This window comes from Haliaeetus albicilla, chromosome 11, assembly GCF_947461875.1.
Source record: "Haliaeetus albicilla chromosome 11, bHalAlb1.1, whole genome shotgun sequence".
NCBI lineage: Eukaryota > Metazoa > Chordata > Aves > Accipitriformes > Accipitridae > Haliaeetus > Haliaeetus albicilla.
Genome location: NC_091493.1, coordinates 10,690,069 through 10,713,513, shown reverse-complemented (window position 1 = coordinate 10,713,513; position 23,445 = coordinate 10,690,069). Strand labels below are relative to the sequence as shown.

General features: G+C 41.5%; 1 protein-coding gene across 7 annotated transcripts in view; it reads right to left on the bottom strand.

Annotated features, from left to right (window-relative positions):
- GPRIN2 (G protein regulated inducer of neurite outgrowth 2) overlaps positions 1 to 21,981 on the bottom strand; it is a 31,454-nt gene extending 9,473 nt beyond the window's left edge. The window contains exons 1-2 of one of the 7 annotated variants that reach the window (XM_069796124.1): positions 9,500 to 9,845; positions 9,349 to 9,423 (exon numbers count right to left, since the gene is read on the bottom strand). The gene's annotated coding sequence lies outside the window, so the exon portion shown is untranslated. The other 6 variants (XM_069796125.1, XM_069796128.1, XM_069796129.1 and 3 more) reach the window with 6 other exon arrangements.
- Positions 21,982 to 23,445: the final 1,464 nt, after the last annotated feature.

Here is a 23,445-nt window from a genome sequence, read left to right as displayed (position 1 = left end):
TTAACAGTAATCACTAACACCTACTGTTGGGTGGGGGGAGTCAAACCACTTGAAAGGCATTGGCAAAACAGGATTAGACAGGGTAAAAAGCTTAGAGATTCAAGTGTCTGGGATTAGGGTTTTTTTGGTGGTTTTAATTGTTATTTCATTTTGGTGAGGTATATAAGGGAAAGGAAAAAACAGAGGAGTTACAACTGGGAAAAGGTATCACCCATCAGGGAACTTCAAGGAATTTCTCTAAATTATGTAAAAACAACTATATCAATGCAACTAGATTTATACAGAATCAGGTTGAGACCCCAATTACTTAACCTTTAATCCATCATCTTCCTTTAGGCTTTCCATTTTGGACCAGCAGTATAAATTAACTATGCCTTGTTCAGTTCAATCTGCTAATGCCCTCTTGTAAATATTTTGAGTCATCTTATATTTCCAAGTATCAGACAGATCTACAGGACAGACTGATCTGGGCATCTGCAAATACCATCAGATGCACACAACAGACTAGTGCATACTGTGTATGCGAATGAATGAGATTATTTTTCAGTTCTGCACCACTAGAAGCACCGGTGACAGTGGTGCCTGTCACCGGGACCATAATTCACTTGTAAGAAGAGGAGTACATTTGACAGGCTAGTAAACATGAGAGCAGAAGAGTTATGACGCTCAGTGCGCAGCACAGCAAAAGCATAGATTGCGTGTGTTTTACGTACATGTAAACTGACTAGTCACAGCTTTTCTTTTGTTTCTGTTAATTATCACTTTGTCTATCAGGCTTTTCTAAAAGACTTTGTCTTTTCCCCATCTGAAGCTGAGCTCACTGCACAGCCATCTCTCTGCATTGATTGGCAACAAGATGAAAAGGAAAGAGTCCCCTTTTTACTGAGTATTAATGAACCTCAGCTATCTCCTTACTGGAGACCCAAGGACCCAAGCAGAGGCCTCTCCCCACAAACTCTGAAGTTACCACGGGTAGCCTGGTGAGCAGTGACCTCACCAGGGGATAATATAATAGTTGCCATGTCAGAAAGTGAATAGATTCAAACACTTGCTGATACATTCACCTCAAGGCAGAATGACAAGGCCACTGTGTCCACAATTGTTCCAACAGCATAGGAAAAGTCATGCAAGAGGATAAACATGTGCTTTTAAGAAACAGCAGGGGCAGCCCACAGCCCTGGTAGAGTCTGAGCCAGGAAAGAAGAGCTGGGAACCCTAAATTCTGAAGTGAAAAAGTCTAAAATGAGAGTGCCATGAAAGAAGAACCTGAGAAGGATGAACCAAAGGAGACTATTTTAATGACAACTTTAATTGAATTCCCAGAAAGGAGAATTCACACGGGGCTGTAAATAAATTACTGGGAAATCAGCGAGGGGTGCACTCTATCACAAGGGAGGCACATGTTGGAATGCAGTCCTGACACCACGTCCTGGTTTCAGCTGGGATGTAGTTAATTGTCTTCCCGGTAGCTGGTACAGTGCTATGTTTTGAGTTCAGTATGTGAAGAATGTTGATAACACACTGATGTTTTCAGTTGTTGCTCAGGAGTGTTTAGACTATAGTCAAGGATTTTTCAGCTTCTCATGCCCAGCCAGGGCACCTGACCCAAACTGGCCAACAGTGTATTCCATACCATGGGACGTCCCATCTAGTTTAGGAACTGGGAAGTGGGGGGGGCAGGGTTTTTCGCCGCTCGGGGACTGGCTGGGTGTCGGTCGGCGGGTGGTGAGCAATTGCCCTGCGCATCATTTGTACATTTCAATCCTTTTATTACTACTGTTGTCATTTTATTAGTGTTATCATTATCATTATTAGTTTCTTCTTTTCTGTTCTATTAAATCGTTCTTATCTCAACCCAGGAGTTTTACTTCTTTTCCTGATTTTCTCCCCCATCCCACTGGATGGGGGGGGAGTGAGTGAGCGGCTGCGTGGTGCTTAGTTGCTGGCTGGGGTTAAACCACGACACACCACCACATGATGCACTGTGCAACTATGCATCCTCTTTGCCACCTTTCTTTATTTCATCATCTGTCCCAGAAACAGCTTCAAAGACCTCTTAGAATTTTGATCTTTTTTTAGTCAAAATTTATAAGCAAAACATTACTCGCACTGTGTCTCCATGTGCACATAGACCTACCTCAGTATACAAGCTGCCCTACAATATACCAACAGAGCTAAAATATGAGATATTGTACAGTCATATTTGATGCTCACTGTTAGTATTTGACAGCTCACTTTAAAGCTCATCTCTTCAGTCAGAAGACTTAAAACTTTTTTGTTACAAACAAAATATGCCGATAAGGTCATGTAATCAGCTGTTTTCAGCAGCTGGGGCTTTAAAAAAACCCAAACCATCAGATATTATGACAGCAGGCAACACTGACCTAGAATCATGCTTACAGTGAATAGTGCGTGCCTACAGAAGGGGTACATTAATATAATTGCCTTTCTGGTTTAAGCAGAACAGAATTATGCAAAATGAAACTGTTAATTCTGCTGCCAGATTTATGCTGATAAGAATTGCTGGCTATTGATATCCACTGGCAGTACAAAAGTCCTGTGAGAAAAACGTTTCATAATTTCTTTAGGAATTAATCTTTAATGCACAAAATTTGCAGTGACCTATCTACATCTGGATTTATTCAGAGAGACAGACACTAGTGAACCTTTTCCTTTTCACAGCAGAGGATCACATCCTATTCCATCATATGTACCAATTTGGAGGGAACAGGGTCAGTCTGGTATTGAGTGACTCATCCTCCTCAGAGCTCCCTTTTTGCGTCCACTTTTCAGTCCTGAACAAACTATCCCCAAAGCAAACCCATCGATCTGGAACTCTGCAAAAACACACGGCCATAGCTTGCTCAGCAAGCCTCTACCCTTCAGAAGCCCAAGCCTGCAAACTGTGTGAATCACAGTTGCCTGTAAAGCATCGCGAACTTAAAAATCTTACAGAAAACCAAAAGCCCGCTTATGGCCTGCTTCCAGTCTCACAGCAAGGGACTACAGCTATATATTAATGCAATCTTCACAAGAGGCCAGCAGTTTGCATGTCCAACAAACGCCACCCAAACTGGCTAAGTGATTAAAATATCTACTTGTAAATTCATGTGTTTTACAAGAAAGTATTCAAATCATCATTTTTGCTGTTTGCTTGAAAGCTTAATAGCAACAGTCAGAGGGAAGATATGAGCTCAGCTTGGCTCAGCCTCCCTGCCCTGTGGATAACTTTAGCTTTAACTTCAGGATTCAGCACTGTAGTTATTTACTTTTGAATACAAGGGCAATGAGATACTCTACCCTAACAAGTGAATGTGCATCTGACACCACAATCTGTGCAAGTTGATGGACAGTTAGCGTGCATGTGCTCTGTGCTGACTGGAAGGAGGTGGCCAAAAGTGCAGAGCTCAGCCTCCACCTAACATGCCCAGGCTCCCAGAAATACCCACTCGGGCTCAGTGTTATGCCGACAGAGATCAAAGCTTTATAACTAGATACAGTGGCAGACAAAGCAAACTCAAATCTGCCTTAAAAATACCAACTAGATATAGCCACAAGTACGGCAGCTCTTCATGTTCACGTATCATCCTTAATAGAAGGATGGCAATTCCTCTAGCAGCAGCAAACAGGAATAATTGTGACATATACAGAAGTAACAGTAATCTGAAGCTCTCCAAACATCTGCTAGGATAAAGGAAGACAATATTTACAGATTGAAAGATGACCCACCAAAAAAAAAGAAAAAAAAAATCAAAGATGGTTCATTTTTCTACATCTAATAGTTATATCTCTTTCCTGCCTAAAAAAACGGGCAACTTATTTAGCAAGACCTAGTAATTTACCCTTATTTCTTGTTCCCTTATTTTTCCCTGTGATTGAACACTATACAAGGGCTACAAAAAATCCCTTTAATTCTTTATCTAAATGACAGTGTTTATGAACTGCACACAAAACATTGGAGAAAAGAAAGATTCAAAAAGTCAATCTAGCTACCTCCAGAAGTTGCTCTCATCAGTGGCAGGGGAAAGTCTGACTTCTAGATTGTAGACTGAGAACTGACTTCTAGATTATAAAAAACAATTACTCAGTAATTAGAAAGAGGAAACAACTGCCTTCTAATTCTGTCTGTGCTTACTGACATACTGTATGGCCTTGAGCAAGTCATTCACTTTGTGACTCAGTTTACTCATCTGTTCTATGCAGAAGCCCCTGATGTAGGTATTTAAAGACTTAATTCATGATTGCAGAGCACTCTGAAATCCCAGAATTAAAGATATTAAATATAAGACATTGAGAAGAACGTATTCTGGCCCTTCCTTTGTAATATTTGGTTTGAAAGAAATAAATAGAGCATCTCTACATGAAATTCTTGTTGCACTTGCAGAAAACTCCTGTTACTGATAAAGTTCAGATACTACCCATGCCTCAGAAGCATCTGTTTAAAGCACCCACTCCTACAGCTTCCCAACATCAAGTAAGGATGAGTAATCTTGAGGATTTCAAATACTTAAAACCAGTATTAACAGTATTTCTCAAATTAGGTGTCAAATGTATATAGTGTATATATAATATGCATGCTAATAACATGCATATTATATATGCATGGTATATTAAGTAGCAATGATTTATTATAAGTAGATTCATTACACCTTTATAAGCAGAGCTGTCACAACTGCAGACCATGTTGTCCTGCAGTGCTGCATTCACTTACAAGCTTTTATTTACTATGATGAACTTTTCATGAAAATCTCTCTGAGAGAGAGAGATTCTGTGACAAATTTAAGTCTTCGTTTCACACTGCAAGCTGTCTTTTACATATCTTTAAGCTGGAAAAGAACTGGCAATCTCTATCCAGAGGGATAAGTGGTACTACACACATATAATCAAGTGAGTATTGAAAAGGACTAAAAAGAGGACTATCTAATCGAGTTTCACAGTGTTGCTAAAAGTTCCCACTGTCTGACTGTAGTATAAGCTAGCTTTGAAACTATATAAACAAAGAATTTGGGAGGAACTAGGAAGAATAAGTTTCCTTTTCAAACTTGATATTTTGTCATAAATAACAGTTATTATGTCAAAGTCAGCGTCTCCCTCTCAAAAAAAGCAACTGTCCCAATTACTCTGTGGTCTAATCAGACCTATGTGGGAAACTATGTTCAATAGTTTTCAGAAAACATCTGAAAGGGATGAAAGAGGGCATCTTCCTACTGTCTTAGGACTGAGAGAAGAAAAACATTAGAGCTTGGCTAGAGAAGAGCCCATGCTCACAAGATGCTTTCCCAAAGCTTGTCTGACACAAGAGACCTTAAGGAGAGAAAAAAAACCAAGACACAGTAAAGCAGCAGACTAAAGCTTGCTAATGTTTTGTAAAATCCCGAGTATGTGAAGAACTTCCCCAAGAACTTAAGTTTACACCCTGCTCTATGTAAACAAGCAAGTTCCCCGTCCTCTTGGTTAATCTCAACCACAGAATGAGCTGCAGAAGTCTCTACTTCCTTATTAACATCTAATAATGCCAGCGACAAAATATTGAGGTATAAACTCGGAACAACTCAAAGCTGCAAGACAATGCAGGTTCCTGTCATCACCAACATAGAGGAAGATCCCACCTGTAAGACATGGACAGCGAGAGGATAACTCTTTAAGCATCTGCTGTTAACTGCTAGCAACAAGATACTGATTATAAAGAATTAAGTCTCTGTTACAGGAATCCTTTCCTTTTCAAACATTGGTTTGACCATATTCAAGACCCAAGTGGACAAAACCCTAAGAAATCTGGTCTGACCTCATAGCTGTCTCTGCTTTGAGCAGGAGGTTGGAATAGATAAGTTCCCAAGGTCCCTTCCAAACTGAATGATTCAATGAATTTTTGTTTTGTTTTGTTTTCATAATTTTGTGCTTTTATCTATCATTGTCAATGAGAAGTTTTCATATAGCTTCTCGTCCTGAGCCGCAAAAGAACCCAGAATGTGCAACCATTTTGCAATATTAAACCATTTGTTTAATTGAACAGTGGAACCCGTACCTTTTACTGAAACGAGGTAAACCAGGAATGACTTTTGAAAGGAACCACAAAAGTGATCCCTGTATTCTACAGACAAGGTGATACATATGAAGCAGGCAGTGAACTCCAAAGTTTCTTTCCAATTTGTTAGCACCTTTCTTGTTACTAAATGCAGAAAAGCACTCCACCCCTTCCACAGTTGAGAGGCCATTGAGAACCAAATAAAACTGCTAACCCAAGATGTATCTTTTTCCTTTGCAACATTTCAAGACATATTTATCCACCCTGTTCAGTCATAAACACTGAACTTTACCAGCAGATTCTTTGCAGAAGGTAATAAAATAATTTTAAAAGTCTAACAAAAAAAAAAATCAGTTTAGAAGAGTTAGGGTAGCTTTGTGCATTCATCATCTCTCCGATCTCCATGTCAGGTTTGCTTAGTTTGAGCTGAAAAGGAAGTCGCATCTTTCAGTTCAGCTCACATGAACTGGGTTCTGTCAGTCTTACTCACTGTTGACTAGAGTAAAGCTCTGCAAGTCAAATGAAGGTATTACAACTGCTCAATCCCATTAACCTTCATTTGCACACTCAGGTGTGCCCTTGCTAAAGCTTAATAAGCAAATATTCTGCAGATGGAGAAATACTCTTGCTTCTTTCTCTGTTTTGTATTAAATCCACACTGCACAAGAGTTAAGCCATAATTTTGGAGACATATTACTTTAAAGATGCACACAGGGACAGGCCAGTTTGAAGGTGACCTTTCTTACAATGCTTTTTTGGTGCAGATGATGCTTGGATATAACTCACATGCTTAATGCTCACACTCAACACCACACTAGCAAAGACCTGGCTAATGTCAACTTCATTTAGTTAGCCTGTCCCTATTCCCATGCTTTGAGTATATGTACCTAAAGCAGCCCCAAAGTGATTTTTTGTGGTTCCTGTTGGTAAAGATAATTTTTCTGAGTGGAACTTTATTCTGAAGAACTTTAACAGCTTCTATAAAGGAAAGAGACCACCTTCTTCCCCACCATCCACTAAGGAATCAGAGGATACTCCTAAAGGCCAGTTCTTAACATACTTACGAACTATCAGCTGCATAGCTTTAGATTAATTCAATGGTTATAATGCATCTGTAAGAAATATCACATCAGATGATCTTAACCAGAGAGTGGCTTATTTAGTATCTCTCCATTCACCGCCTCCTCCTTGTATCCCTCGTGCAGATATTCCTGACCACTGTACTCCAGCATTTCTTTTCATTCTCCCCCTCTTTTTGCTTTTAGAGAAATGATCTCTTTCTTGCCACTGAAACACACCCCCCTCTCACCCCAAGCTAAAAAAAAAGACTATTAAGAGTTTTGATGATTCAGATCTTCCAGAATTTTAACAGCCCAAAGAGAAGTATTTTCACATATGATACTGTATATGCATAAAGCTTTACAGTTTATACCAGTTAAAAACCCTCTTATTTCTGTACAATGAAACTGCAAGAATTACTAAAAGGCCAGTGCCCACAAACCTTATGGGGCTGCTAATGGTCACGGGGTGGAGGGCGGTGGGGAAGAGTGCAAGGCTGACAAGGAAAGTAAAAGTGTAACATCATTTGCAGCCTATGATTCTTGCTATTCTGTTGTTCTTGGGCCAGAACAATTTTGCTGCTGTTCTGCACAGAACTAACCAGGCTGCAGACAGGTGTATCATTATCTCACTGGTACAGCAAACACCTCTGCTCATGTGGACTGTTCTAAAGCTACCTCCAATTTATCCTTTGTCATTGCCCTTAAAAGAAAGAAAATTAAACTTCAGAAGTATGATGTTCATCAATAACAATTTTCATCTGTTCCACACTCCCTCGTACACTCTCAGTTTTCAAGTGTATTTTGAATATGTATAGTTTACTACGAAAGGAAGGATGTGGATTTGGTATGGTTATCTAATGGAGAATTATCACATTTGTTATTATAAATGAGCTCAGACATCACAAGGCTATATGCAGTTTACTGCTCTTATTGTTTATGCAGCCCTAGATAACCGTCAGATAAAGGAAACTGCAATTGCAGTTCTCTCTAGAGTACAGTTAAGATAAAATGTCTGGATGGTAAAAATCAACAAAACCCTATAATCAGAGAAGAGTGTTTTACAGAGTAACTGAGCCACGACATGAAAACATGAAGCCCTCCTCTAATCCACCCTCATAAATGAAACCTTCCCCAAACCTGATTCTTTTACACAAAGACTACATGCAGAGGTCTTTGAACTCAGATCTTACTGCAATCTAGGTCCTGCAAACATTCAGACATATGCTTAACCTTAAACATGCAAACAACTATTTGCAAGCTTTAATCAATGTCTTGGGGCAAGGAAATCACTGATATTTTTGTATCAGATGACTACTTTGAAGCATGAGTCACTGGAAAAGGGATAGATTTTGATCTTTATATGTTTCATCTTATTTATGCACAAGATCAATATTTTACAAAATATATTTATGCAATGATTATCTTTCCAGTCACCATTCATGCTTAGAGTTCTCTAAATAGAAATAACTGCTTGCTCTCCCCCTCCCTTTTAAACCTCTTCCCTGAAAATCCAGAAGTGCATTGGCACAAATTCTTATTTTTAATCATAGCAGGTTATAAACTACAACATATGCACAAAACACTCTTCTACTATGGTTTCTGATTTAAAACATTTACTCTAGCGACAATAAAAAGCCAAACCAAATCAAATCTTTGACTTTGGAAAAGACATGTTTCGGTTTAAGAGAAAATTTTATCGGTCATTCTAAATAGTGATTGATCATTTATTTAGGGAAGAAGAGCGTAAACCAAAACTGATATGCAGAAGGCACTGAAATATTCCTCGGTTTTTCTCTAGTGTTGGATATTAACTTCTTAGGAATTTAAAAAACATGTGGTACCCATGGTGGAAAAAAACAAGGGAAACCATCCTCCGGCAGATGAGTACTAAAAGGTAACATTTTAAAGCAATACAATCTACTCTCCTTTTTTTTTTAGTATCAAAACCCCAACAGACACACAAAAGATAATCAAAAAGCATCTTTGTAAACTTGCAGATGTGCAGAGGAATAAGATGAATGGGATTATGGGGGTTTTTCTCCCCCAAACAGTGACAAGTATATTCTAGAAACACTTGCTAAAAGACAAATACATACACATCTAAGCGAAAAACACCAGCACAACCCCCCCCACCTTCTGCAGAACTACATTAAATTCAATTAAAGCTCAGAGCCATAGTTCCCATCATTTTAGTAAAAGAGAAAACTACAATTTCCTGGGCTTTTCAGTCCAGCTATCAACCCCCTGCTGCCAACACAGCACTTACAGAAGCCTGGGTCTGTCTCTGTGCAGCTCCTCTCCCTTCCCCTCATCTGCTTTGTTACTCTCAAAGACCTGCTGGCAAAACAGAGAGGACTCGGTGTCCTTACAGGAGACGAGAGAACGGGCAATGCATGACTTCGGTGGTCCTTACCTTCCACCTACTCAGAGACTGCACATCCAGCTTCCCTGTCCAAGTTACTTGGAGGGTATTGGAAACAGATGCTCAGAAATCTGAGGAGAATGAAAGCCAAGAGAGTTCAGATTTCCTTTAGAAACTGGGCTCCTTGATCCGCCTGATGCTGTTGACACTAAGGTGAGCATATGATAAGGGGAAGGAGGAGGGATCGTCAGAGAGCATCAAAGGCAGGAGACTGGGAGATGGGGTTTCCCCTGCCTAGATGTGACGCCCCTTCCTGCCTCCCCCCTTGGCTGGAGAGAAAATAAAATGGAGCCTAGGAGGGAGGGAGAGAGAGGGATAATCCTGCGGCTTCATCTGATTAGAGAAACTGGGCCTGTGCAGAGCCGGCAATGCCGCCAGGGAAACACAGGGAGGGAAGGCAAAGAGCGGCAGGAAGAGGAGGAGCGGAGGGGGAGGAATAGGAATGATAAGGGAAAAAGGAACATTATGAGAGGTATACAAAGGGACTGGCACCTGGGCCAAGCCACCCTGGATGCATTCGATTTCTACCCTCATGTAAATGCAAAATAACCAGTAGGAGACACCCATTGCCTCTGGCAATCTGGGGAAAAAAAAGCCCCGCCAAACCCCAAACCCAGAATACATCAGTTGTATAAGCATGGACGAGGAACAAGGATGTCCCAATGGATTGAAAAGAGCGAGATTTTTTTGTGCCGAGTCGGGAGAAATGAAAAAGCAGCACGCTACACATAGCTATCTAGTACGTCACGGACAGGACACGCTTTAGGACAATTTTTCTATTGCAAGTCATTTTGCAGGACCCGTTTCCTCTTACTAAAACAAATCTTAGCTGAACCAAAGTGACTTCAAAAAAAGTACGCATCAGCACACACACCGGGGTGCCCGCGGCCGTGGCCCCGGCTGCCCTCCCACAAGTCGCACGCCCTGGCGGCCACCCGCGCAGCCATGCCCTCCTCCCGCAGCCGGCGCGGGCACCGCTGGGCTGACGGCTGCCCGCCTGCGCGTGGCCGTCCGCACCGCGGTGCTCCTGCGCCCGTGGGGGATCCCCGACTTGCAGGAGGCCGCGGCCGGTCTCGCCCTCGCGGTGAAGGCAGCACCGCGGCCTGGCGCTCGGCCTGACGTAGGGGCTCGCTGGCAGGTCCCAAGGGTGCTGCTGTTAAGCATCCCCTGTCTCATCCTCCCCCGGCAGGGAAACCCTGCCTCGGCGACTCAGGCATCCAGGTCCCTCCAAGCCGCCAGGTGTGACCCATGGTGCACTGGGGAACGCCAAGGACAGATGTGGCCGGCACAGTCTTGTCCCCATCCACGGTGGCCTGTTTCTGTAAAGCATCTCCTCTTCCACTCACCTTTATCAGCTGCTACACTCGGTCCTTTCTCAAGCACCACTCCTTGTCTCCACACTGCGAGTCGCTTTCATTTGATTCTGGCCTATTCCCCTCCCTTTAAAGCTTCACACAAGGCAGGCTGGTTAGATCTCTGACAGGGCAAGGAGAAGGATGCCAAAACATCAGAAAAAAACCCCTTTCAAGTCCTCCTTCTTTCCGTTCAGGAAGGAGTTAATACCATTCCTCTAAAACACTTAGAGCACATTGTCATTTTGTTCCTAAGTCTTCAACCAGTACCCTCCCGTCATGCCTAGCTCAGCTGGGAGAGGGGGACCAAGACCCCCCTCCTGATGCTTTTAGGAATGCAAGACTGCTCCCCGAGTCTTAAATGGGCTGCAAAACCAGTCGTCTTCTACGTGTTTCCAGGCTTTGTTCCCAAGACACACACCCACACACACTCACTGAGCGATCACTCCCGCGGGCTACAGGTCAGGAAGCATTTCAGGGGTTAACAGCCATGCACGGGTCAGCAGCAGCTTTCCAACTGTTTCACTTTACTTGCCATGTTTATTACAGCAATGAAGCAGAGTAGGCACTTGAAGTCAGCTGTTTCGTGCTGACCTGGCGCATCCTTCCTGCAAGGTTGGAAACAGAAGCTCCTTGGACCCATCACTTCCAGAGCATTCTTACCAGCAGTTCCTGGCAGCCCAGGATTACGCCCAGGTGACTCTCCTCCCAGTGGTATAGGACTGCAACAGCGCTGCAGGGAGACGACAACCCTACTGTATTTTGCTTCCTTTCTTTTTCCAGCAAAAGACCTTTGGCTGACATGATGAGACACAACCCCGGCACTCATAGCTATTCCAAAGTTGTTCCATGGGTACCAGTGGCCAGCTGTGAAACAACTCAGCGTGTGACCCCTCCAGTCAAATGCATCTTCCAAACTTGTCCCAAGTTGCCCAGATGATGTCCCAAGAACATATAAAGGACACAATGTGAGGATAATACTGCATTTCTCTTTTTCTTTAAACACTCTACAGCAGGAAGTTGCATAGCTCTCATCCTGGCTTTGGTATGTCCAGCAAGGTTGACTATTTTCATTAAAAGCATCAAAATATGCTTACTAAAAGACACTGGTGACCAACTTTTACCTCAGCAGGTTACACATCTGGGCATCCATAACAATGCGATCAGCAGACAACTTTTTCATTTTACATTTAATGAGAAAAGGTGTAAAGATGTCTGAAATTCAAATTTGGAGAATTTACTCTGTATCTTTCTTCAACAAAGTTGACAGTTAAAGGAAACCCAGAAGTCAAACAGCCTACACATACATTAGGCTAAGTCCAGACAATGTTGATGAATTTGTTTAGGCAAGAAGGGAAATATTGTTTTTCAACAGGATTTTTGCAGAACAGTTCTGCCACTGTTGCTGAGCCTGACTAGCATTCAGGTTTCCCCAAGAACTCCACCCAGGGTTTAAACATGTGAGAACGTGTTTAATTTCATGAAAGTGAAGCCCTACGCCAAGCCATGGAAAAGAGCTTTCAAAATGACTATTTACTGATTTGGGTGCTTGAACATCAGAAGAAGGCAAGCCACCAGCCCCATGACTTTGAGTCACCTCATGTGAGGAAAGGCAGTTAGCTCTGCTTGCCTGCTGAAGAAGGGCACCACCAGGCAGAGCTGCCAGACCTGCAAGCCAGTTTTTGTCACCCCACCTTCTATCCAGGCAACCAGGGCTTCCACATTCAAGAGAGAAGCAGCCCAGTCCTAGCCCAGAAGCCCTTTGTCTAACCTAAAATTCACGAACCACACTTTGGCCAACAACCCCTCTTTCTGAAGAGGGCACGGAGTGGGAAAACCATCCGGATCTCTTGGTTCCTCCATATAAGACCTAAAAACTTTACTGAAGCCCTCCTTTCTCCCCTCCCCATTTATAACCCTACAGCCTTTTCTTGCGCTGCCTGGGCTGCTGTCATTTGTAGTAACTTTTTCATGCCAGGTGGGGCGATTTGGACCTGCCCAGACTGCAGTTGCTGAACGCCTCCATCAGCCTTGAACCTCCCGAGCAACGCTGCTGGCAGAGGTGCTCTTTGAGGAGGCAGGTTCAAGTGCCCGGGGTGGGCGAGTGCCCTGCTGGAAGTGCCTTTCTGAGCTGACTCACAAAAACACTGCTTGCCATTTGTTCATATATCCCTGTCAGGGGCCTCTGTATGCAAACCCTGGAAGGCTGATATTTGCTGTCTGTTGATTCAAAGCCACTCAAGCCAGTGAAACTGCACCTGCAACCAGGCTGATTTTAGCTTAATGCATTTCTGGAATATGTTCTAGTCTCCAACAATAATGTAGCCCTCCAGGAACAACATACTGTCTTGTGGGTAACACTGCTCATTTGCCTGAATGTCATCTGCCACAGTCAATTTGGATCAAGTCTTGAATATCTCCATTGTAAAGTATCTTTGAGTGTTTCCGAAGAGTAACAGCCCTTCAGTGCGGTCTGAGAGCCTTCAAGATAATAACTAATGCACCATAGCCAAACTTAACTTTTACTATGCCTACAACCAGTCAGAAGCTCTCCACTCGAGATACTGCTAGCCCCTTATTGAAACTGGCATTCTGTATCAGTGCCAGGTTTTCAGTTTTTGCTTATGCTCGGATACCCAAAATAATTTCAGTCAGTCCAGTATAGGAGCTAGCACACCAAGTGCTTTCACACACACTTGAGGCAAGTGAAATGCATCTGAGACTGTTTGAAAACATAAAACTGACCATCAACTTCCATTTGATGTAAGAAGCGCAATTATTTCTAACACAGAATTTTACAAAGAAAGCAATTCTGTCAGATAAGCAATATCACAAAAACTTCAAATCAAAATTTTAGATAAACATGCAACAGCTGTAATTTATAGACAGAATCCATCTGACCACATGTTAATGCTCTACTTAAGAAAGCAATGCCATTTATACATAAATGCTTAACTTACTAAAAATAGCCGCAACTCTAGACCATCTTCTCTTGTACAGGAGTTATTTAAGAAAATGAGCTCTTCTCAAATTCTCAGACTTCCCAGCATTGACTGACTAAGAACTAGACCCAGAAAATGGTGTTTAGGTATCTATGTCCAAACAGTCCTCAGAATCACAACCTACCTCTATTGTCATTTCCCCAAAGTGTAAACCAGTCTGTGTTATTTCTGCATTCCTTCCCCTTCTCCTACCATTCCCGGCACTCATCAGACTCCACAGTGAAAACCTTACACTGCAGGGTTAGATGAGCACTAGTGCTAAGGCAGAGTGTGAATACGTGGGGTGGGGGTGTGTGTAAAACCACACCGACTTGGACTGGCCTCGACTGCTGTAGAACAATCTGCTTGGGCTAGCGTGCATGAAGGCTTTTAGCCTGCATAAATCAACACTTGGCATTAATGACTTGAAGAATTCTCCACTGAGAATTAGGGAAAAAGTGAGAGCGAACATGGCAATCTTTTCTAGTGATTAGTCAATATGGGGACAGGAGACTGGGGTCCAGTCTCTATTCTAAGGGTGGTTTATTCATTTAATCCAATGAGCATTCCTCATTACAAAACCTGAGACTGAACCCTTCCCCTAGAGATCCTTATCGCCTGAGCTGCACTACAACACATATGATAGCCTAATAAAAAGCCACAGTTAAAAAGCAGCAACAGCCTTACTCTTTTAGGACTCTACTATTATATATTGAAGATAGATAAATCAATAGAAAAAAAAACATTTTTATACATCTAATTAAGGACATGCCAGGTTGGGGGGGGGCGGGGGATACATCTATCTTTAGAAAAGAATAGCTGTCAGACACATTCAGAGTGTTTATATCTAGTGAGCAGCATGACGATGACTTCTTCTGCTTGGGAGAAGGTAACCTCTGGTCAGGCAGTCCAATTGTAGCAAGTATGGTCTATAAATAAGCCTCTATTCTGCAATTTTATTTTTCTGTGAAAAGGAAGATGATTTGTGTGGGTTTATCTCATCTGTTGGTTTCAGAAAGTCATTATGAAATCTGCCAGGTCATCTATATTCATCTTTCTTGGGAATAATGCTGTAACACTGACATGACTTTTTTCAAGGAGCAACATAGATGTAGTACTCATCTTAGCAGGATTAATCTTTTTGAAAGCTGTCAGGCTTTCTAGTACTGTGAAAACTGGTGGTTTTGAGCTGTGTCATCTCCTTTCTTCTTCATCTTAGATTTAGGAGCAGCTTTCTCAACAAAGCAGACTGGTTCTTTTGCCTTTATTTTGCCTTGGCAGTTTGCAAGGCAGCCTGCTGATATAAGCAATCTCATATATTTCAAAGACTTAGCAAATCTCTACACAGCACTATTTTTTTGTTTGGTTATCAAATGAATAGAACAACAGCTGATTATGGAGAATGCAAACAAGATCCCTCTTTTAATCTTTGGTTTATAACAAAACATGCTTTCATTACATGAAACCCTAAATCTCATCTTAAATCAAGGGACTATCACATGGACGCTCTGCTCTCACTTCTCCTTTTCCCAGATCTCATTTCCTCCCATGCACAACCACCAGAATGTCTGCCCTGTTCTCTGCAGTTGCTTCATATCCAGTAGCAAAAAGCAATAAATAACTGCATAAAAAAATAACCCTTCAAGCCAGTTTTGGGGTAGCCATAAGCTGCCTTTCATGCAGTAAGGGCTTTGGCCTTTTTGAGAATTTAATCACATATTTAGCTTCGCTCCACATTTCATTGCTAGTCTTCCATCTGTTCTGTTACTCTCAGCTGGAAACGAGGCAAGCCAGCACCACACATGACAGCAGAGCTCCCAGGGCCTGGTCCCAGAAAAAAACACAAAAACCCCCATAACACTACACTTTGAGAAGTCACCAATAATTCTGTCATATGTGACTTGTCCACCAAGACACTCTTGCAAATTTGGATCTGAACTCTTTTCAAAAACACATTCATGTATATACTAAACCTCTTTAGTTTACTTTTGCAAATCGTGTGATTCAGAAAAATTATTTGCTCTTTGGATGACAAACAGGAACAAAAGTATCAGAGTCTTTTCAGGATCTTAGCTGGTGCCCAGGACTGAGTGCTATGAACAAAGACTGCTGTAGAGACAGTTGGCTCTACTCAACGGGAGTCGAGCATCTAAATAAAGACTTGAACTTTGATGCCTCAATTCCCAGATGTAAAATGAGGAAATGATATCAATGAGAAGCTGGGGAAAGCACCAAGGAAAACACTGTACAAGAGGAAAGTACTGCAGCCTGGGAGCATAATTTCTGACCCTGATGCACTTTGAAAAAACATAGCTCTGCAGCTCCAAGAAAGGCTTTGTTTTCCCATACGACTTGGAATATTCCCAAGCAATTTAGACCACAGTCATCAGAATATAGCTGCCAGTTGGCCCCATGGTCTATGGATTAACTCCAGTCCACTTAACACTCCTAATCCAGCCTCCCTTTTCCTGGACAATATGCCTGGGCAGCATGTCCATCCCCATTTCTGCCCCATGCAGCAGAAGCCTTGCTATACTGGTCTCCCTGACTTGTCTCGGATGAGCTGAGAGGCTCATCCAGGATATGCTGGGATGAGAGTATGATGGAAGGGTGTCCTGGTTTCAGCTGGGATTGAGTTAACTGTCTTCCTAGTAGCTGGTACAGTGCTGTGTTTTGAGTTCAGTATGCAAAGAATGTTGATAACACTGATGTTTTCAGTTGTTGCTCAGTAGTGTTTAGACTAGAGTCAAGGATTTTTCAGCTTCTCATGCCCAGCCAGCGAGAAAGCTGGAGGGGCACAAGAAGTTGGCACAGGACACAGCCAGGGCAGCTGATCCAAACTGGCCAACGGGGTATTCCATACCATGGGGCATCACATCCAGTGTAGGAACTGGGAAGGGGGGGCGGGGAATCGCCGATGGGGGACTGGCTGGGTGTCGGTCGGCGGGTGGTGAGCAATTGCCCTGTGCATCATTTGTACATTCCAATCCTTTTATTACTACTGTTGTCATTTTATTAGTGTTATCATTATCATTATTAGTTTCTTCTTTTCTGTTCTATTAAACCGTTCTTATCTCAACCCACGGGTTTTGCTTCTTTTCCTGATTTTCTCCCCCATCCCACTGGGTGGGGGGCAGTGAGTGAGCAGCTGCGTGGTGCTTAGTTGCTGGCTGGGGTTAAACCACGACAAAGGGAGATGGAGGTCAGAGGCTGCAGGAAAACTGGGGGAATTTGAAGAAGATTTGGATCTATTCCCTGTGGCTGCCTATATCGGACCACCCTCACAAGAGGCATGACCCTTGATTAAATGAAACAGAGTCAAAATTATTATGCAACCAATATACCAGGGTGACATTCCAAATTAGACACAAGCTGAGAGCAACAGCACTGTATAGTAAATAAGGCTTGCACAAATAAGACCTATAAAGTAGTACACACAGATTTCAGGGCAGACCCAGAGCAAGGGAATAACGCTATTTCAAGTGTATCCAGTGTCAGAGGCAGTCCAGGGAGATGGACTGTAAGCTCCAGGCTAGCTCTGCCTGCAATAATCTCCAGGGTTGACTCTGACAGATTGAAACGCAGTAACAGTGTTTATGCAACTAAATCTTGTTCTAATCTATTAGTTTATGTAACCTTTGCTCGTGGACATACTGCCTCATAGGTCTCAGGAATCTAAAGAAAATCTTCTTTTTTTTAACTCTCTCCCATCCTTCAACCGCTAGTTGCCAAATAAACAAATCGATTGTCAGAGATCTCATTCATTCTCTTAGAGGAAAAATTACGTTGGTAGGGGAAAAAAAAGGTATCAACTGAAGTCCTAAAAACGACTGTACTTCTCCACACATACAACCGAAGTTATATAATAAGCTTGCTAATGGTAGGCAGGTGTCCTTCAGGTTAGCATTTCCAACCACAGAACTTACCATTCAGAAATTGTTTACTTAGCTGCTAGGGAAAAAATACAGCTTTCTAGCATTCAGACATTACCTTTCTGAATAAAGCAAGGCAACAGTATCTATGGGAATTACACTGATTCTTCTTAGCTTGAAAGATTTACTTTCATCCTTCTTGTATTTCTTGCATTTCCCAGAACATTTTCACATATATTTAAAGTGAGGAGCTAACAACAGGAACAGTGTGCAGCATTCTTGCCGTGGCAGTCATCGTTCTAGTGATTACTACGTGAAGCGTGCCCACATGAGCTTATTTCAGTCCTTCCTGGCTAGGCTCTAACCAAGATTTGTGAAATGATTTGAGTTAAGATGAACCCTTTTTAGGTTTTTGGGGTTGCAGGCTTTTTTATTATGTTTTTAGCTGCTGCAATGTTGCCCATGTGATGCTTGTTATCTACACTATACCTGATTTAATTTCTAACCCTCTGTATTGAGGATTCATGCAAAGATCAAAGCTGATTGATATCACTTGGAATTAAATGTATTTGGAGTGAAATCCTATTGCATTAGGTGTATTTAGGAGAGATCATTATGGTTTTTTGATGCATACTAGACACTATCAGTCCTAGACAAATACTCTGTAAACAGATCAGGTATTTCTTATTATTTATTGCAAAAGCAGTATAAGAACAGGCACAGTGCCTTTTTCAACTAAGTCCCTTTACATATTAGGTTGGTCTCCTCGCGGATTCTGTGACCACACTGAGCTGTTGATTCTGGCAGTGCCAGAAACGGTCCCAGTAAGGCCAGCCCCGCTCCAGCTCTGCTCTGTGCAGCGGTTTGCGAAGGAAAGCCAGCACAGGAGCCCGAGGGGGGTGCCCGCCCTCCCCTCTGCCCACTGCTTTGCGAAGAGAAAGGGATCACTTATGCAGATGAAATAAGGACTTAATTATATGAAATTTAAAATTTAAAATTTTTTTTCTTACATCTTTGACCCTCAAGATCTCACTACAGTCTTGCCCAGGCTTTTGGGCACCTTTTTTTTTTAAAAAAAAACCAACCACAAGAACATATGGGATGGCATCTGTAAATTTGTTGTTGCTATACATGGAGCGGTTTTAGGTGCATGCGCCTAAGGAAACAACTGTAAGTTAAAGCAAACAGACCTTCAGCTTTCAGTATCTCATTCCAGTTGTATGTGTTCCCAAAAACAAACAGCAAATTTTGCTCTCAGTTAAAAGTTTGCATCCAGTAAGGCTGTACCAATTAGGACTATATTACATATGGTATAATTGCTATGCCATATATATGATTTTTGCTTTCCTGCACTTCACCCAAATCTTAGGATGCATTCCTGTCTATAGATTCAACTGCCTGCCTGCAATCCCTGCCCATTTGTCTTACAGCTCTCATACATTATTTACATTATGTCTGGCCTAAAACCATTATCTGTTCCAGAGGGAGTGAGATTGCCTAAAATAAAAACTAGTCTTGCCTTAGAGCAAGAATAAAAATATTTGTTGTTCATCGCTGCAGCTGTGTGAACAGTTCATTTTGCATGTGTACATAAGCAATCTTGCAAGGCCTTGTCAAAGTTATAAAGTTTAGATTACTATTACCAAGGCTAGGTGGTGCACAAAACCAGAACAAAAAACCAGATATTGCCCCCCAAAAGCTTTAAAGCCATGCAAGCCAGAGCTTTGCAAGTAATTTTCTCTGCAAAAATCTCTACAGGCCTCATGCACATCATCTGTGAGCTTGGAACTTATTAATAAAAGTTACTTTAAAAGAACATTTTGTACTGTTTTTTCTTAAAACAGCAACAGCTGCTAACTTTCTTAATGCAATTTACACTAGCAAAAAAACCCCACAACCGTGAGAACGTGTTCCAGTAAAAGCAGACTTGGTATTTCTGAAATTCCTATTGCAACACATAGGAAGAAAAAGTCAAGTGAAAGGAATAAAAGTTCACATTCTCTGCATTCAGTTTCATACAGGAAAAAAGTCACCTTTAAGAGAACTTTTTGGTTTGCTCTATTGATTCACACCAAAGCCCAACTTTGGACAGGAGGTGGTGCTATAGCTTGCATAAATGTTACTATTAGGCAACAGCAACAGTTAAAGCATACTGGAAGGAAAAGGTAAAAAAAAGAGAAACATTCTGAGTTCTGTAGAAGTGCTGATATGCAGACTTTACCTATGTATACTTTCAAATCAGTAGGTATACCATAACACTGCTGAAAAGATTTATAAGAAGGCCGTAAAGAGAAATCAAAGGCATTATGTGTTCATGTCTGCCAGGGACTGCAAATACCCAGCAAAAGATGAGTATCAAAGCATGGGAAAAATCTGTCTCGCACAGCATGCTCTGTGCAAGCTGTAGCAGCTTTTCATGCGCTCAGGGCTCCACTGACCAGTTCTGTGCCAGAAGGAAACCGACGGGACAGACACACTCAGGTGGAAGGCTTGCGCGCGTCTAGAAAGCATTCTGCCCGCCTCTCCCCAAAGAATATCAAGGTTAGCGGCAGCGTCAGGGGTTGTACTGAGCTGAGCTGAAACGCTGAAACAGGAATCCAAACCCCTTAACTAGGTTAAGGCTATCTTCCCCCACTCCCCGCCTTTTCTTCTTTTGCTGCCTTTCTCCCGAGGCCCTTCTAGAGGCACCAAACGTGGCAGCTTTCAAAGACCTTTTCCTGCTGTCCATGTTGGCCCTGTCTCTATCCCCATGTCATACCTGTAATTTTACTGGGAGAGCTGCTGTTGTAGCCTGAGACACTCAGAGTTCGAGCGCTTAAAAGGCAACTACCATCAACAGCAAAGCCGAGAGAAAACAATTTTGGCAGATTCATTCCCTTCTGGATGCACTCACTCTCCCATTCCGATCTTTCCTTTTGGAAGGAAACTAACAAATGGCTAACAACTCCCAGAATGAATCCAAAGGATAGTTTATAACAGAGTAGATCTTTCTTTCACATTTTTTTTTCTGAAACAGTCAATTATCCATAGCCTGCTAAAGCTAAGAACTAGATGTTCAAGGCCAACAGTAGACTGTGGGAGAAACTCTTATCTCAGTTACACAAGTGTGAGTCTGGAGGAACTCCAGTTGTTAAACAATCTATAAAATAAGGATAACAATAACCACTATTTCAAAAAGCTTTTGTAATGCTTAACTACCAGTAATTAATGGTGGTGTAGAAATTGGGAAAAGAAAGCCTGGGAAAAAAAGGCACTATAGAAATTCTAAGTATTCATTTTTTCTTCCATTCACAATTATTCTTCTCAATGTAATCTATTTGTTGTAGTTAGGGTGCCCATCAATGCTCCCTGCAGACCCTAATCTATTATGTCCCTAACTGATTCACCAGCCTCAATAAAATTAGTCGTAAATTTATTTGGAAAAAAAAATAAGTCTACCTCTTTCTAGATGCCATTCTAACTGAACATACCACCAACATGAAAGTAAAAATTCACAGAAACAAGGAAGTAGGTGCAAAGGCAGAAGAGCCTGAATACATTTCACTTAAAATGCCTGGATTTAAAGACCATTCTAAGGCTGCCAAATGGGATTAAAGTTTAAAAAAAAAAAAATATTAAAAATCCTTTCATTGAAAGGGATCTGTTGTAACTTTAAGATTATTAATAAATTACAGTATGGATTAGACTTTAGAGGGAAACTGTCAACTGAATTATGCTAGAATTACTTATCATTAGATGGATCTACTAATGCTTGTGATTCTACAGCTGTATCTTCAAGTATTTCCTCCATCCTCTGTCAGGGGACGTTCCTACAAACAGCATTAAGTAATTACATGCAGTCAACTTGATTGTAAACAGAACGGTATAAAAGTGCCGAGCAAATATTTCACAAAAATATCCACTTAAATACATACATTTCAATTTCACCCACTCTAGTGGAAATTATATCATATGATAAATGATGCAAACACGTTACGTAAGTTGGTGTCTTACGAGTAATATGACAACACTGGTTTTAAATTAACACATTTTAGAAAACCGTTTTGTGACAGAATATTCTTTAGCTTGAGCATTCTGACTTTTAAAATCAATTCTTTAAGAGACTGTAATCCATTTTCAATTATCCTTCTATTTTTCAGAGCATTTAAGAGCAACATTACAGCAGGTTTTCAGACTTATCTGTTCTACACATCTCTTCCAGTGACCACATCTGCATTTTCAACACCAGTTTCAGCTTTGCCAAAGCAAAAAGAAAGCCTCCACCTGAGCAGCCATAAAAATGATATCATTATTTCAGCGTTCAAAACAAGACTAACTGCCACCAACGCAAGCAAATCATCTATAAGCAAAGTGCTGTCAGACATACACAGTAAAAATGACAGTATTCGGTATCTCCCCAGATAATAAGCTATGCAATTTCATGAGAATGCGTATTTTCAAAAATATGATAGGAATGTGCCACCTGAGAAAGAAAGAACATGGAGGAAAACATACTTAGGAAATATTTATTACTATCTGGGGGCCTGACTCCTCACTTTTGTTGCTAATACTACAAAAATCATTAAAAAGTGGGGAGAATATAGCATCCTTTACCCTGTGTTCTAAACTAGGAAGTCTTGGTGATTACCCTTAAGTATAGTAAATATAATTTTGTAGTTACAAACAGAATTTTTATGTGGGCTTTTAAAGGGCAAGGTTCTACGGTAAGAAGCGAGACCTGGATATGCGCACTGAAAAATGTATATGTTATGTTACAAAAAATGCATCAGAAACTTAAAGAGTATTTATAGCGCAATACCTAGGTCCACAAAACATAAAACTCTCAGCTTGCTCTCAGCTGTTCCAGAGATAAACTCCCTCTGAGAAAACAAAATTATTTTTCAAACCCAGCAGGTGAGAAACACAACTTAATAAATATTCACAGCATCAGCTGAGAAGCAGAGCGTGTGAATCAATCCTGGTCAAGGCTGGAATGGGCAGAATACATATTTAAGGCAATACTATATACTTGAACAGACTTGTTAAAATGCCCAAACTTGGGCAGGCAGTCTCTTAGGACACTTCCAGAATTCTCTCTGATACAATAGTGAAGCTACAGTATGTGAAAATGGGCAGATCAGCATTATTTTACATTTGAACTTAGAGCTGAGCTTTTAAAAACAATAAAGGAAATCATACCAGCTTATGGCTGGAAGCAATCAGGACCATAATCAGACACACAGTGGACTCAGAGAAACATCCTTCATCTGTTGCTCCTGGGCTTTCCTATATTATGTGCTGGAAACAGATGCATTCAGACGTGGCAAGCAGTATTTATATGTTTGGTTTATATTAATTTAGTTCCTTCAAGCGTGGTAAGGTATAGGATCAAACAGGGAACCTGTAAAGAATTAGGGCTAAGAAGCAGGTTAGTGATCAGAGATAAAAGAGGGTATAACTGTGTTCCTCATGTCCTGTATTTACTTTGATTTCCAACTGGTACAAGAACTCAGAACAGAAAGACAGAGAACGGGAAGTTTGTGGTGCAGCGCAGAATCAAACCTAAAGCTCCCCGCTTCGCAACTTCACCATTAATTCCTTCCACGGGAACGTGGAGAGGGTGAGATCTGCTCCACCAGGCTCACCCCATCCCATCCACTGACCCACTAAAACAAGAGCTGAATCAGCAGATGGTTATTGCTTCCTAGACATAGGCACTTCACACCCCTCTACACAAGCAGCGCAGCTTGTAT